Raw genomic sequence first — 14,299 nt, 5'->3', positions numbered from 1 at the left:
TTTCAAAGTGCTTTTTCTTCCTACCCTGGGAAGTAGGAAGTCAAGCAATTCTAAGGGAACTTTGGTTCTTTTCCCAAAGGTGTATTTATGGAATGATAACCCAAGTGTTTTTTCATACTTATTTTTTTCTTAGGAGACATCCTCATGCATCTGTGGCTCTTCTGTGCTGATGGAGAAGAGAAAGCTGGGAATCTGCTTTTGTGACTTAAGTTAACCCTTACCTTCATGGTTCCCCTTTCATCAATACACTTCACAGCTGAATTGCTTTTATACACTTTTTCAGTGTAGTTTAGCAATTGTTTGGTTGTTTGGTTTTGTTTTTTTTTTTTTTTTTTCCCCCCTGTTGCCTTCTCTGGGGACTCTTTCTCTTTGCTTCCATGAGAATGGGCAATGCAATGAAATTACATTAAAATTCAACTTGGGGAAAAACATCAACTTGTTGGCTATGGAAAAGTCTCCCAGGGGAAGTGTCAGATTCTTCATTGCATATGTTTTTTCTAATTTGATTGGATGCATTTTTAAAGAAATCCTGGGGGGGGGGAAATACAGTCCTGAGAAGGGCCATGACCTAGAACAGCTTTTGAATCTCAGAATTTTTGGATAACTAATCAAATCCAAAAAGCACTTGAGTTGTCTGTTTTATAATGCTTTGTCCACAAGTTCCATGCACTAGCAAATAATATCGATGTTAAAATATCAGTGGTATTAGCATTGAATTCATAGCTTGTAGAAATGAATGAGGGTATTTTACAGTTGCAGAGCTGCTGCTCTGCCTATGTATTTCATAATGAGAAAAGTCAGAAACATTTCAGAATCAGTAGAACATTTTCATAACTATACGAACCAGAATGTTATTTTTGGTGAGTGCTAATATTTTGTGTGAACTTTCTGAATTACCAAAATGCGTGGGCTACTGTCATCATGTTTCTGTTTCAACTTGTGACTGTTTTGCTGCAAAAATGATGGATGAAAGTAGAGACAACTTGGCTCTTAAAGAAGAATTGCACTTTCAATTGAACTGGCTTATTTTTAATTCATATTGGAATAAGACTTGTTGTGGAGTTCAAGAATTTGTGAAACAAACCAGTCAAATCTTTACTGTATGCCCAAGCAGTATCTATATGATATGTCACACCTCTCCTTTAGAGGCCCTGAGTCAGGAAGACTTTCCCTTTTTCCTGAAAACAAGAATGGATTTAAGTGCTTTCCTGAGTTAAGGCTATGTGTAACCTAATATTCTAAAAGCATTGCGTGGTCTTTGAGTACTAGTAATAACTTCTCCTCTGTTAATTTAAGTCTATTTTGGATAGGAAACTGAGGAAAAATAGCTTCTGACTTGCAATATAATATTTTGTAATTATCTTATTTTTAATATAGTCATTTAGGAATAAAGTTTGAAGTGACAAAAAGAATATTTTATCAGCAGTGAATCTGAACAGTTTGGAGATTGTTATGAGTTGCCTTTTTCACCTTTAAGAACCTGTCTACAGCCTCATTCATAGTGCAGAAGATAGAGAATTTGCTTATAATGAATATATAAGTATTTTTTCAAAGATTTTGTTTTTCTCTCACATTCTCTGGGTCCCAGACAGACTAAATATGGACTGTGCTGTGTACTGTCACCACATTGCATCTGTAAGTACAGACCATGCTGTGGCAGTGCTGAGGGACTGGTTTGTTGGTGTTGCTAATAGACATTTGGCATTAGGCCCTCCTTCTTCAAGTTGGAGGCTGAAAAAGCTTCCAGGTTCTTCTCAGGGTTTTTGCCTTTTTCTTTTTCTCCTACTTAGATATTCCTTTTCTTCCATTGCTTGCAGAGTTCTTGCTCTACCTCTGCGCTGTTCTAAGGAGTCTAGGTCCCCAGTCATTATGGTTTAAGTTGCTTGAAGCAGTGAGAACACATACAATTTTGGAGAGCTCAGCTTCAAGCATTGCCTGCTGATGTTGAAAGTTTGTAAGATTAGAGAGGACTCACATGAAAAAAAGGTGAATATCCCTTATTGGTCTCAAAGATCTCCAGTGTCCCCTCATCTCCTACTGCCTTTTCTCAAGCTTTTCTCTTCCCACTGTATGACATTCCAACACAGACCTGATCTTTACGCTCTGTAAGATAGTTTCTGATACATGAACAAAATTCACACTCTAGGGATGAGAATTCTTGCTGTTCTTACTTCCTTTTCTGAGATTTTTCTAAAGATTACTGTCTCCTTGGGTTCTACAGTCATCTTCCCCTTACGCTTGCATTTTTTGATTGGTTCTGTTGTCTACAGGAAGTCTGAGGAAGCTCAAAGCTGGGGAAGATTAAAGTCTCACAGAGACCAAGTTCTTGCTGATTCCTTAGGAAGAAGAAATATCCCTCCTTGCCCTTCATTAAATCTTTGTGATTTAGAGTCTCATATGGCCTTATACTCCACTGAAAGTAAAACAAGTTAGTGTCCCTAGCTCCTTAGGTACTAACAATGAAGAAAGTCAGAATATACCACCCAGAAAAACAAACAAACCCCCAAAAGCTAATTCATATTGCAGACCTCAATAGAAAAGATCCACTTACAGAGGATTTGCTAAGTCTAAGGCAACAGAAGGGAAGAACCTGTTTGTTTCCTGCAAGCTTTTGCAAATCAGCTGAGTAGGAATCCTTTCATGCCTCTTAAGTGTTGGTTGATTTCCTATCTCACAACCAGAGATCCTGACTGAGCTCTAGTTATTCCAGGTTTATTTCATACCTGGTATTGACATTCCAAAATTTTTCTCAATTTAGAAACCAGAGACCTTGACTCTCTGTCATCTTTACCCATAGGCTTGGCTAGTCTCTAGTTGGTTGCAGTTTTTAAGCACACTCATATTTTCATGCCCTAACTGTAAGACTTCTCAGACTTTTGAGGCACCAAGATCCAAACATATAGAATTGGGTCATCAGTATTTCATTTCCTAGTGACACACATGCCTCATAGAGTTGCTTTATTATTATTATTATTATTTTTATTACTGGGTCAGCACTTTAAAGCATAGTCAAAACTTTCAACTACAGTAGTGACAAAGATGGTCACTGCAGGATAGCTGGGGTCTACATGAGGATGTGCTACCCCCAGAGATCAGCCAAAAAGTCCTATGAAGCATTTTGAGCATCCCTGAAAGGCAGTGTTACTAGCTTTGTGCATCATAAACTTTCCTTGGCTGTGTTAGGAATTTCTGAACATTAAGTCCAGGCTTTTAGTGACTGCCTGTGGACTGACAAATGACGTAGTAGCTCCCTCCAGTGGTAGACTTTCCGCTGTCTAAAGATAAAGTGGTCCCTGGATGTCCCCCTCCATTTGTCCACCAAGGTCAACTTCTTCACTTTCATGTATGCTATTACATTTCGTTGATCGTAGACCTCACCTACCTATTTTATATTACCAGTCATCTACCTACTGTCATCTACCTCTCTTCTCTTGGATGACTCCCATTACTGAAAGACGGCGAAATCTTCACAAATTAATATGTTTTTCTTCAGGAAATTCTGGCCTTAGAAATGGGAAATAGGAATGGAGCCACTGCAGGAAATGAGCAAAAATTTTTGAAAGTATTTAGGCATCTGAAAGTGTGCAAGAGATACTAGCGTTTCACACTGCATAGTGCATAACTGCCTTAAAATGAACAATGGGAATTTGGTCCTTGCTGGTATTGTTAGTCACCTAATATCTAAAAATGTGTCCCCAAGAGGCTTGTGATTGAAACTTGGCAGTACAGCAGAGACTCTGTTTCCTCTGAGACACAGACACTTTAACTTCTTTTATTCAGGGATCCTTCTTCTTCATCTAAGATTGTTTAGCTACTCTGTGGAATAGCTGAACTCAAACCCCATTAAATCTGCCATCTCTATTCTGACTGGCATTATAGGTGGGCATTCCATATCTCTGTTACTGCAATTTTTTTGACTGTAGGGTGAAAGAGGGATAGTGGGATGTTACCCTCTGAGCTTGGGCCTTTTTGTGTTATGGTCCTATTGTGAAAGTGAAATTTCCAGAGCTGACTGCTTGCTGTTCTGCAAATATCCAGATTTAGGGTGGTATTCAGTCTGCTTGAGAGTATACTAAATTTGCTGTGCTTATGAACTGATCTTCCCAAAGACAAGTGAGTTATCAGTCTGAAGTCTTTCTCCTACCATTTCTTCTGTCGCCTAGAGTTCTCTTTAAATTAAGCAACATATGGAAAATGTTTGTTATGTTTCTAGTCATGCATTTTTCTGTCCTCTCTGAGTCTACCAGTACAAATCTTTACTGTTGACATTCTTGCTCCTGAAGGGAATATGGGCACTTTAACTGGGCTGACAGTGTATATTGGCTCTGTTTGTTCTACAATATGATTTATTTGCAACTAGGCTGAAGATATCATTTTCTAAATTAAAATGTTATAGACTTCAGCAGAAAAGTGGTTGTTCCTCCCCACCCCAATAAAGGCAAAGTATTTAGTGGATGTTATACTTCAATATTTTTTCCAATAAATTGGGAAACAATTGCATAGCCAAGTATTTTGAGATTTTTTTTTTTCTTTTCTTCTGATAATTCATCTATTTGGGAAATGCTTGTTTTGAAAGGTTTGCAGTTTCAATAAGTATTGCGTGTACTTTCATTTACACTTAGAAGGACCCATTCTAGTGCTGCAGTCCTTTGAATACTTACAGATGTGTTTTTCTTTGCTGCTGCATGTCATCCCATCAAAACCAATACAATTCTTTGCAAAACTGGAACTGAGATTCATTCTAACACCATTTTTGTCCCTGTTCTGCATTAATCACATCTGCTATGATGTTAGAGCAATCATGACAAGCAGAGCTAGCTTCATTGAAGCTTAATGCACACAGAACTGAATTCTCCCATCATTAATTCTTATTCTGTAAAATTCAAGTTTGTTTAGAAAAAGATTTGCATTATTTGTGGAAACAGGCATCCTAGTTGAAAGAATTGATTGCAAAAGTGGCTTTTTCAAAGAACACAGTTTCTTAGTAGCTTGTGTATATTTTCATTTTGTTATTAAAAAAAGGTATTTTCCTGCAGGCCTGCAATATCAGCTGAAGCAGTAGAAATAAAAAAATGTTTTCTGGATGTCAGCATGTGTGATAAAGTGGCTACCAGTGAGAATTAGTACAGGCTCTCATTTATTACATATTGGTACTTAAAGAGGCGGCAACCTCCTCACTACTCTTAGAATAACTGTAGACTGTTAGAAATGACTGAGTTATGATAATCACACAAATGTTTTTGCACTGTGTTTACATGGTATGTATAGGCCGCTAATTAAATCTGATTTAATGATTTGCTGTTAGGAGTAGGATTCAGCTGTGTTTCATGTGTCACTAGTAGTTAAAGTCAGAGTCCAGCAATATTTTTTAAAAAACTGGGCCATTAAAGTTGTCACTGCTACATGCGATTTCTTTGGAAAAGAAGAGATGACCCCTTGTATCATCCAATTTGCTGATTAATTCTGTTGCCTTGAGTTACAAACAGATGATGTATTCCTGCAGAATTTTATCTTTTGAACTTAGAGCTGTTTTGATAATGTAGCAATTGGAAAACCAAAAAAGTAAAGCTAATAACCTTAAACTGTCTCTGGAAATATATTTTGTTTTCTGAATTCAGAAAATGAAATGAAGAGCTGGAACCATCTAAAGATTTAGAGAAATGCAGGATTATTCCTGTAGTAAGTGTTTCAGCAATTCAAGCAATAAGAATATTTGACCTAGCAAGAACACTGAGCCATGCAGTACATTGTTAGAGATAAGTAGGTGCTACAACAGTCAACTTCCAAAAGTGTCTGAAATTGCTATATTGCATAGGGAGTGCAGGACTGAGTAAGGGGTGCTCCTTCTAATCACTGGGAAAATGTGATGCATCATAAACAAAAGGTTATTCCTGCATCGTCGTTGCTGTGTTAGTTGGTAAGGCTTTCTCGATTTCAGTGACAACCATTTTATTGTAAGAAGGCATAATTTCTCATGAAGAATTTCAGTGTAAAACATTTTAGATAATGTTTACTTGTCAAGGATTTCAGCAATGAAGACAAGTTTTCTAGAAAATGGAAGTGTATGATCGTTAACTGCTATGGTAAGTTGTCAAGCAAACCTTATTGCTGGATTTTCAAAAAGAATGCAATTTTGTGATCCAAAGCAATTGCAACTACCCAGCTTGCAATATTGACAGTTTTAATGACATTGTAATGCTTCAGCATATAAACTTATTATTTGACAGGCTCAGAAGAAACCTATGTGCTTAGTGTAAGGATGGAACTAAATGGGTCTGGCTGAGATGGAGTTAATTCTCCCCATAGCAGCCCCCCTCACAGTGCTGTGCTCTGCATTGGTAGCTAGAAAGGTGTGGGTAACACACCAGTGTTTTGGCTACTGCTGAGCAGTGCTGGCACAGCATCAAGGCTGTCTCTCCAACAGTTTTGCCCCCCTCAATGGCAGGCTGGGGGTGGGCAAGTCTTGGGAGGGGACACAGCCAGGACAGCTGACCTAAACTAACCAAACAGATATTCCATACCATGTGACGTCAGCTCAGCTATAAAAGCTAAGTAAAGGGAGACAGAAGGGGGGCATTTTTGTCTTCCAGAGCAACCACTACGCGTACTGAAGCCCTGCTTCCCAGGAAGTGGCTAGACATCGCCTGCTGATGGGAAGTAGAGAATAACATCATTTGTTTTGCTTTGCTTTCATGCGTGACCTTTGCTTTCACTTTATTAAACTGTCCTTATCTTGACCCACAAGCCTTTTGTTATATTTTCTCCTCCCATCCAGCTGAGGAAGGGGAGTGATAGAGCGGCTTTGGTGGGCACCTGGCACCCAGCCAGGGTCAACCCACCGCAATTGAATACATTTTATGCATTTCAGCTTGGCTGGAAACATACTGGCCAAAATAATAGTCACGTGGTGACTGATAGGTGAAAGAGGTATTATCAACCAGTATTTCAAATGGAAGTTGTGTCCTTAAAAATGCGAGTATGTTGGCTATTTGGCTAAAGGTCAGCACGTGTCCTGATAGGGTATTATTTCTGTGTACCTTAAACAAAGAGAGACAGACACCATGTAAAATAGCCCCTCACCATTTGAAAGAAAAAAAAATACAAAAGAAAAAAGTGGGGGAAAAAACCAAGAGGACGAAAAGCTGAAGAAAAACTTAACTGTTTCCAAAATGCTGTGGACAAATCTAACAAAGCTGTATGAGTGAAATTAAAAAAGAAAAAAGTCTTTTCCCTTGCCAGGGTGTAACATTCCTGTGATGGTTCCCCAGTTATTTCTGTGCTAGCTTTATCCCACCTGGATTGTAATTCCCTAGCAATGGGACAGGAGGAGAATCCCTTAAAAGAAATAAAAGCAGAACTGCTCCATCATGTAAATAACTCTGAGCAATTATTCAGCCACACCAGAATTTTATGGAAGTTTCTTTTTAAAAGCTTTCATAACTCACACAGTTAATGTTGAAGGGATAAGCAGTCAGAGCTGGATGCTCGAATGTAACAGTAATAAACCTCTCCTGACAGATGAAGCCTCACATAAATTAATGGCAAATAACTGGTAAGGTTGTAAAATTAGTGTCTTCTAAAACCTGTGTTTATGTACACAGTTCACCTGGGGAAAGGTTGCAGGAAATATGAGGGAAACTTGAACAAAGATATGCAGGTAAGACCCTTGATGACCAGGAAAATGAATCGGTTCTCTAATTGCCAAAACAGACCACTGAATGTGAAGGTCACTGAAAATGATCCTGTATTTCTTTTATGATGAAATATTTATTTATTTTAAGCTTTGAAGTGGGATCTTAAAAGCCACCAACAAGGGGTTTAGGCTATCACTTTTTGTGAAATAATGGTATGATTTAGGCTTTTGCAGTAATTAGCTTTGAAAATCTTACCCTCCATTTAAAATATTTTCTGCTGGTTGTTAATCCAGTTTTTAAGGAAAACAAACAGATTTCTGTGACATTAAACGAAGCTCCTATGTACTTGCCATCAGCAAAGATTCCTTCATGAACATCTTCCAAAATGTATATTTTGAAATTAAAAGATCTGCTGGTGTTTCTGAGGGTGTTCCTGTGTGTTTCAATGGATTTGAGCTGGTGTACACTGATGGCGACTTTTGCCCCTTAGTTGCACATAACTATTGCTTGAAGCTTTTCAGGTTAGGGGCTTCCATGGGGCTGCACGTGTATTTTCACGATGTAACTGCTGTGTTCTGTGCTGGCTCTTCTGTAGCATTAGTTCTTGGAGCTATCTGCCAGTGTTACTACTTTTCCATGTAGCAGGAAAAAGAATACATTATTCAAAACCTGCTATCAAAAATAGTGTCATCAGATCTTTGTTTTAATGAATTGGTGATGGACTGCTATGAATTGTACCAACAACTAAACAGCCTTTGCCAGGAGGATACTTTGGATGAACTCTTGGACAGATCCTGTACGAGGGATTCTGGGAAGAGAGCAGACAAAGAATTCAGCAGCTTCATTCAGGTAAGGTAAATCAAGGAACCCGGATTTGCTGTTGTTCAATTTGTTTTCAGTGTCAAATGGACTGAGAGTAAGGGTGAGGATGGGACAGCCTTGTTTTTTAAGTGGAAGCCTTCTTACTGGCAGGCTACAATGGTTTGGATTCCGGGGAATTTTTTTTTTTACCAGTCCAAACTGTATTTTGTGAGTCCCAGACTAGAAGCTTTTCAGTTCATATATGCATACACATTTGCAATTTTGAATAGGACAGTTCTGTGTTGGCTGAAAAAAGCATGCTTTATTTTCATTGGTGTATTAGCTATTATACTTTGATATTTTACTGGTTTTCAGGTGCAGTCCTTTTAGGTGAAAAATACAACTTACAAAACAGGATCTGTATTTAACCCCATATAACCACAGATATTTAGGTTTTCAAGGTGACGCTTTATTTTTAGATTTGCTTCTTTGGAAAGAGATCCTTTGCATCGCTGAGGTGTGTGGATGTTTTTTGTTAACATGAAGCTTTCCTACTTCTGTGTTAGCTAGTAATAATAACAGTGATCCTTCTGGGGATCCTCAGAGGCCTTAATGAACTTTAGCTCTTTATTTATCAGGCATTAGTGCCTTGACACCTCTGTGAATGGCTTTACAATAGGCCTTCTATAAAAGCACAGCAACCTGAATTCCTTCCTGGGAGGAATGTTGGAGCAGGGGGTGCAGGACAGCTGGGATCCGGGGTTCACTCCTGCCCTGCCAGCTGAGCTGATCCCCGGCTGGCTCTGGTGGGAGGAAAAGGGCTGGTGCGAAGCTCTGGAGGTCGGGGGCTGCTGCCATCCTGCTGAGGAACAAGGGAGGCTTCATGAGTGCAAAAGACCAGCGATGTTTAGTTAGAGCAAAGTCCTACCTGATGTTGGTCTGTCCTCTCACTCCTGCAGCTGTGGTCCTATCGTGATTTAACCCCAGGCAGCAACTAAGCACCATGCAGCCGCTCGCTCACTCCCCCCTTACCCAGTGGGATGGGGGAGACAATAGGAAAAAAAAACTTGTGGGTTGAATTAAGAACAGTTTAAGAGAACAGAAAGGAAGAAACTAATAATGATAATAATAACAGTAATAAATTGACAATAATAATAATAATAAAAGGATTGGAATATACAAGTGATGCACAATGCAATTGCTTACCACCTGCTGACCGATGCCCAGTTAGTTCCTGAGCAGGGATCCCTTCCACCCCCACTCCCCCAGTTTATATGCTGGCCATGACATCGCATGGTATGGAATACCCCTTTGGCCACTTTGGGTTAGCCCTTGGCTGTGTCCCCTCCCAACTTCTTGTGCCCCTCCAGCCTTCTTGCTGGCTGGGCATGAGAAGTTGAAAAATCCTTGAGTTAGTCTAAACACTACTGAGCAACAACTGAAGACATCAGTGTGTTATCAACATTCTTCTCACACTGAACCCAAAACATAGCACTGTACCAGCTACTAGGAAGACAATTAACTCTATCCCAGCTGAAACCAGGACAGGTCCCCAGCAGCCTTGGGTCAGGGTCACCTTCTGTCCCTGAAATCCTTCCACCTTGTCTTAGCCATGTTCAACTTTGAAGCCTCCGCTACTAGGAACAGCAAGAATAGCACTTGGTGCTTGTACAGTGCTTCATGTGTTCAAAGCTCTTTACAAACATTAACTGATTAAGCCTCAGCAAGTCCTTATGAGGCAGGTATTTATTCCAGCTGAGTGTTTGCATTCACAATTAAGAATATGCTAGACATAATCCTGCTGTCAATCAGCCTAATTGACTTAAATGTCTAATTGGGTAGATGCCCCCAAGTAAGTTCAGTTTGAAAAAGGTTAGTCTGGAGAAGGGAATTATACACTGGAGAAAAACAGAGTGCAAGCGGAAATCCTCAGCCAGGGAAAGACAAAGGCAGCTCTCAGTGGTTGTTTTAAAAGCAGCCAGGGAGGCAGGAGGTGTTTGCTCATTGCTGCAAAGTATCTTCAAAGCGGCTTGAATTAACCTGGAGTTAAAAAGTCAGCCTTCGTAACTGGGTTTGTTTCAACAGGGAAATGCAAAGAGAAAATCCCTAGTAGTAGTAAGGAGTAGTGGTAGTAGCAAGGAGAGCAGCAAGGGACTGAGGGAGGCTGCTCTGTGCGTAAGCACGGGTTCAGACTCTCTCATCTGGACTTCTGTTTTGCTAGAGAATGACAGCTTCCCTTCACATCTTGCAGGAGGCCAGCATGTAACCTGCTTGAGGCTGACATGTACCAACACAAACATTTCCTATGGTGGTGTTGAATGGTAGTTAGTATCTAAAGTGCCGGTAGATAGTACTTAAAAGATGAAATAACTTCTGTCCGGGACACATGAGTTTAAGGACAGTTGGGGATTAAATGATAAGCAGCAATTTTTAGTTATAACCACATATAGTAATGCATATTAAAAGCATTATGTGCATGATGGGTCCAGTGAACAGATATGATTATTACTCACTTTTCCTAGCCAGCCAGGCACAGTGGTGAGCTCAGGTCAGAAGATTTCTTTACCGACCAGCTCCACCAGACTTTGTGCAACAAGCGTGGGACTTGTGTACTCAGCTCCCTCCTTTGCTCTCCCTGTAGCCCGGGCCGTACACTGCACAGTCGCATGATGCAGCGCCGTGAGCTGTGAGCCCGCATGCCATGGGTCCAGGCTGTCTATCATGGGGGTGTGGAGAAAGGGAAAATGTCACAAACAGGAGACCTGAGCTTGCAAGTGTTGCCAAGGGAAAACCCCAGGCTCAAAGGGGTAGCTAAGAGCTTGCTTACCTGCTGCAGTCTCCCCTAGATGTTTTCTCTGACTCTCCAGGGGACTAGAAGGCATTTCAGGAGGTCACCGCTCCATCTTCTTTCAAGGTAAGACGCCTCTGGCATTTCTGATGGACAATGGCTAGCCTGTTCTTTTAAAGCTTGAAGAAAAAGATCTTGTATGCTTTTCAGGCAATCTGTAATAGTATTTTGCTCTTCTTACTGTCAGAAAGTGTTTCCTAATTTCTCTCTTGCCAAGTGAGTGTTTCTTGACAAAATCCTAGCTCATTGCTTCTGCTCATGGCCAGAATGCATTTGGACAACAGGTTATTCCCTTTCTCCTTCTGCACCTGAAGGTTGTTCCCTCCACAGTCACCTCTCTAGAGATGTGATGGGGCTGGTTCATGCCTTCAGCTAGAAAATCCTTGGGAGATGGGGACATCCGTCTGTTCTCCAGTAGGCTTACTGTAATTTTCTCAGATTTTTTTTTTTTTTTGAGCTGATCAAGCCTACAGTGGGATTGATACCTATGCTGAAGTGTATGTTTCATCTCACTTCACTGTCTATACCTCATTTCAGTGCTGTGTGTAAGCTACAAGCACTTTCCAGGTTGGGCCTTGCGTCCCCCTTTGCACCAGTCTCATTTCTTTATGTGTGGCTGCAGCACATACAAAACTTTATAGCTTGGGATATTGCTGCTGGAGAAATACTTTTGAGAATTGAGATTTAGTGGCACTTTATATGAAGATTTTAAGTACTTTACTTAGATCAGTGCTAAGAGATTTAAGAAAAGGAGGTCTACAAGGACTATTTAAAATACCTTCTGTGGAGCAGCGTCCAGAGACCATTCAGGGTGGACTCTTATTGTACTAGGGGAGGTACAAGCAGGGTCTAAACAGCAGCTTACAAACAAAAAAATCCAATGCCTTTCTTCAAAATTTCACTACTGAAAGCAATCCTTGTGGAAATTCATAGTGAAAAGTGAGCAGCAGATAATATTTTTGCAGTTGCTGCAGAGAAACCATCTTCTTGCCTGCATCCTTTGCTAGAATCTGCAAACTTGGATTTGAAAAATAGATGTGGCTGTAGATTCAAGCTGACAAGTGTTACAGCATGAAATGCATTTCAGAGGGGAAAAATGACAATAAGAAAAAGCATATTTAGGAAAGGATATGGCTTAGGAAACTGTATTGACCTGTTGAAAATGTTGCTTTACAGATTGTGACATCAAGAACATTTATGTCAAAATGAAATCCAATAATGTTACTGTGTTTTAAAAGCAAATGCTACTTTTGTGATCACCCATTTCTTATGAACAAAGGAACAGTGGTTTAAAACAAAAACATCTAAATAAATTCCCAAAGAGCACGAGACAGATAATTTTGGGGTTTTCATTCTTTTTTTTTGTATTCTGATGAAATTTCTATGATGAAGTACATCAAATGGCTGCTAACACCTGGAGAAAGCACGTACTCAGGTAATATTAGTTTTGATTTAGTGTGGGCTTATCTTCTCAATGTCTACCTATAAAATTGGGCCTTTGCAGTTTTAGGAAACTAAAGCCTGACACTACATTTTGTTACACAACACGTGCATGCACGTGCATGTTGACTCTAATGATTGTATGTGTTTGTACTTATCTTATTTTTTCTAGTGATGCTGACTTGTCCCAGAAACTATACTTCTCACAGTACAAAATATTTGATGGATTTTTCTATTAACTAAAATGATAAAGGTTTACAGTGCTGCAGTGTCTTGAAGTGTCTCTTGAAGTGAAGAGCCTTGTGGGTAATTCTATCTTTTAGTAAAGCACTTTTGATATTTTAGCAAAAACCCACCTCTCATTGTGGCTGTACGTAGGTGAAGTGACATCTGGAAGATAAACAGGACAAGTACATGCTGGATGTATTTGTCACACATTTGTAGTATTTGTCACAGCTAGGGCTGCATGACCTGCCAGCTGGTCTGTTTACAGATAATAGAAACGGTTCTTTCTAAACTCATAAGGAAAATGAAAGTGGAAAGGACAGGAAAAGAAAGAGAAATGAGAGCAGAAAAGGAGAGGTGAAGGACTACATAAGCTGACTGAATGCTTTTGCCACAGTTCCCGCAACCTAGTGAGCTAAAAGTGCATTGGATGACCTGAACCTGCACATCAGCCGGTGCCATGTGGCCAGGCTGAGCTCGCGGGTGTTTGATGTAGGCTGCTCGCTCTCAAATCAGCCCTGCCTGACCCTTTCCTCCTTCATGCTTATACTATTCTGAGGTCCTTATGTATCAGTACTTCAGGTAACTGGTGTGTCCACTTGCCTGCTTGATAAGGTCTCCTGTGCCAGGTGGAGTGTGGCTTTCTTGAACCCTTGGATTCATTTTCAATTTTCCCTTGGATCCATTCAGCTCTTATAGTGCTCTGAGGAGTTTTTATACTAAAAGCACTGGAGCTTTCTTATCCTTTGCATGTGGGTCTCGTGGCATAGCTACTGGGAATTATTTGTTAGATGGACACACTCCTTTTTCATCTTAATAGAAGCTTCACCAAGCTAGTGAAGAGGGCTTTCAACTAAAGTTGCTCTGGAGGGGAACCTTAGTCCATCTCACTCCTACCAGTTTGACGCCTACCAGTAATAGATGCCCAGAGCCTGGAGAGGGATCACAGGTCAGCAGGAGAGCATCTGAAGAGCAGCACAAAGGAATTCCAGCCAGCAAGTCATCTTCATTGGGGGCCCAACTTGAATACCTCTATGCAAACACATGTAACATGGGGAATAAACAAGAAGAGTTAGAGACGTGCGCACAGCTGCAGAGCTATGATCTTATTGGCATCACGGAGCCATGGTGGGATGGCTCCTATGACTGGTGGAGTGTTGGAATGGAAGGATACAGACTCTTTAGGAAGGACAGGCTGGGGAGATGAGGAGGGGGTGTTCCCTCCTGTGGACATCTGACACTGGGGAGGGCTGGAATGCCTGGAGCTCTGCCTGGGGATGGATGAGGAGCTGACCGAGAGCTTATGGGTCAGGATTAAAGGGAGGGCAGGAACAGGTGACATTATAGTGGG

Source organism: Haliaeetus leucocephalus, unplaced genomic scaffold (genome assembly GCF_000737465.1).
Source record: "Haliaeetus leucocephalus isolate CR32 unplaced genomic scaffold, Haliaeetus_leucocephalus-4.0 Scaffold83, whole genome shotgun sequence".
Taxonomy (NCBI): Eukaryota; Metazoa; Chordata; class Aves; order Accipitriformes; family Accipitridae; genus Haliaeetus; species Haliaeetus leucocephalus.
This window is presented reverse-complemented; position numbering follows the sequence as displayed.